Genomic DNA, 3,064 nt, shown 5'->3' with positions numbered 1-3,064 from the left:
ATTACCGATCGCGGAACCTATTGCTACAGGGTAATGCCCTTCGGCCTAAAAAACGCCGGCGCAACTTACCAACGACTCGTGACGACATGCTCGTCAAATCCCTCCAAGCAAAGGATCACGTATCACATCTCGAGGAATGTTTCGCGCAGATAAATTCCCATAACATGAAGCTCAACCCGACAAAATGCAGATTCGCCGTGGCATCAGGGAAATTCCTCGGCTACCTAGTCACATCCGCGGCATCGAGGCTAATCCAAAACAGATAAATGCACTGATCGAGATGGCTTCGCCGAAGAATAAGCGGGAAGTCCAAAGGTTGACCCGGTAGAGTCGCGGCACTTAACCGGTTTATTTCGTGATCAACAGACAAGTGCCTGCCTTTCTATGATGTCTTACGGGGAAATAAAAATTCGAATGGTCGGAAGAATGCGAAAACGCTTTCCAACAGCTGAAGCAGTATTTGGCTTCCCCCCTCAGTCCTCGCAAAACCAGTGGAGGGAGAACCTTTGTTCTTGTACATCGCTGTATCAGCAACAGCTGTGAGCGGCGTGCTAATCAGGGAAGAACGCGGCGAACAGAAACCTATTTTCTATATAAGCAAAACTTTGCTGGATACCGAATCTAGATACCCGCTAATGGAAAAATTAGAATGCGCTGCCGTAACATCGGCCCAAAAACTAAGACTATATTTCCAATCCCACACGATCGTCGTCCTCACGACTTTTCCCTTACGAACGATCCTGCATAGCCCGAGTCAATTGGGCCGATTAGCCAAATGGACGGTAGAACTGAGCGAATACGATATCGAGTACCGACCGAGAACAAGCGCAAAATCACAAGTGCTTGCAGACTAGATCTTAGAGCAATCATTTAGGCTGGAATTCCACGCCTCAAACAACGAAGCCGAATACGAAGCACTCGTCGCAGGACTGCGTTTGGCTCACGGCTTGAAGATACGAAACATCCACGCTTACTGCGATTCCCAGTTAGTGGCAAGTCAGTACAACGGAGAGTATGAAGCCATGGACGAACGTATGGATGCGTACCTCAAACTGGTCCGAAAACTAGCTTAAAAGTTTGACTGTTTTGCCCTTACGCGAATTCCCTGTTCTGAAAACATCCAGGCAGATGCTCTCGAGGCCTTAGCATTAAGTTCTTATCCAGGACTTAAAAGGATAATTCCGGTCGAGTTCATCGAACACCCGAGCATCGGACCACCAATCGTCATCAACCTCATAGAAGGTCAAGATGACGAAGAAGAAGAAGTTACGATACAACCGCAATCAGAGCAATCTGATTGCGGCTGCAATACCCCATGGCTGCAGAAAATTCGAGACTACATTATCGACGGACGCATGCCCACCGAGAAATGGGCAGCCCGCAAAGTCCGAACACAGGCCACGCGCTACGTAACAATAGACGGCGAAATTTACCAATGGAGATTCGCCGGACCACTCATGACGTGCCTGGATGGGGAAGAAGCAAAAAAAGTGATGGAAGAAGTACATTCTGGGTCCTGCGGCAATCATTCCGGCGGAAAATCACGGGCAGTGAAAATCAAGCGCCATGGATACTACTGGCCAACGATGATCAGAGATTGCAAGAAGTTCGCACGAAAATGCGAAAAATGCCAGAGGCATGCTCCAACCAGCCGATGTTCTCTCCTCCATTACATCGCCCTATCGTTTTATGTGCTGGGCCATGGACATCGTCGGTCCCCTTCATAATTCAAAGCAAAAGCGTTTCCTTTTAGTCCTCACCGATTTCTTTTCAAAATGGGTAGAGGAAGATTCGTACGCAAGTATAAAAGATGTCCAAGTCGAAAGTTTCGTATGGAAAAACATCATCTGTAGGCATGGAGTTCCTTACGAAATCGTAACCGATAACGGATCTCAGTTTATCTCCACCCCGTTCGAAGCATTCTGCGAAAAATGGAAGATACGGCTTAACAAATCAACGCCCAGATATCCGCAGTGTAGCGGACAAGCTGAAACGATTAATAAGACCATTCTGGAGGCCAAAAAAGGTAGGTGGGCCGACGAACTCGAGGGAGTCCTCTGGTCCCACCGTACCACCCCGAGGCGAGCAACAGGAGAAACCCCTTTCGCTCTGGTGTACGGAACGGAATGCATGATTCCCGCAGAAGAAGAATTCCCCGGTGTTCAAAGAAGATTACTTTCCGAATGAGAGGGGCTCAACAAAGCAATGCTCCTCGACGATCTCGATCTCATTAACGAGCGCCGAGATCGAGCGCCGAGATCGAGCGCTCATCCGAATCCAAAATTACCAACACGCGGCCGCAAAGCACTACAATTCCAACGTATGGAATCGCAGATTTAATCAGAGAAATCTAGTCCTTCACAAAGTCTTCCCAAACACCGCTGAACGAAACACGGGAAAACTCGGAGCAAACTGGGAAGGACCCTATAAAATCGAAAAAGTCGTCCGACCGGGCTCCTACAAAATAGCCAACATGCAAGGCATAGAAATTCCAAGGACCTGGAACACGATGCATCTCAAAAAATAGTATCACTAACCAACTCACAATCACCGAACTACGAGACGGCTTGGTCTCCATAAGGAGTACGTAGGCAGTTTGTCGAAAGGCAAATTCAGCTGTCCCCTCTAATCAAAAAGGGGGGGAGTGGATACGTATACTCGTATACTCTCAAACTCAAAAACATCCGACCACGCCTTCGATGTTTCCGGCATATCTTAACCAAGCAAATTATCTTTTATCCGCGAAACATTTTGATATTCGAAAATAAATCAGCCGTTAGGGAGAAATCGCGACAGATAAATCGATAGCCGGCTAGTCACCACATAAAATCTTAAGCCGAGAGTAAACCTAGGTCTTGCCCTAAACCCAATGCACTGGTCTCTAACATCTCAAGGCATGATATCCAAAAGATACGAGATCCCAAAACCATGCCTCTATGTTTATATTCGACATCTTCAGATATCCCGCGAAGTCGATATCTCGCGGAAAAACTCTCGAAACAGATCTCGAACAAAACATTTCGCATCAAAAAAGGATATGAGACGACAGCTCATCACCCTTCTA

Source organism: Brassica oleracea, chromosome C4, assembly GCF_000695525.1.
Source record: "Brassica oleracea var. oleracea cultivar TO1000 chromosome C4, BOL, whole genome shotgun sequence".
Taxonomy (NCBI): domain Eukaryota; kingdom Viridiplantae; phylum Streptophyta; class Magnoliopsida; order Brassicales; family Brassicaceae; genus Brassica; species Brassica oleracea.
This window is presented reverse-complemented; position numbering follows the sequence as displayed.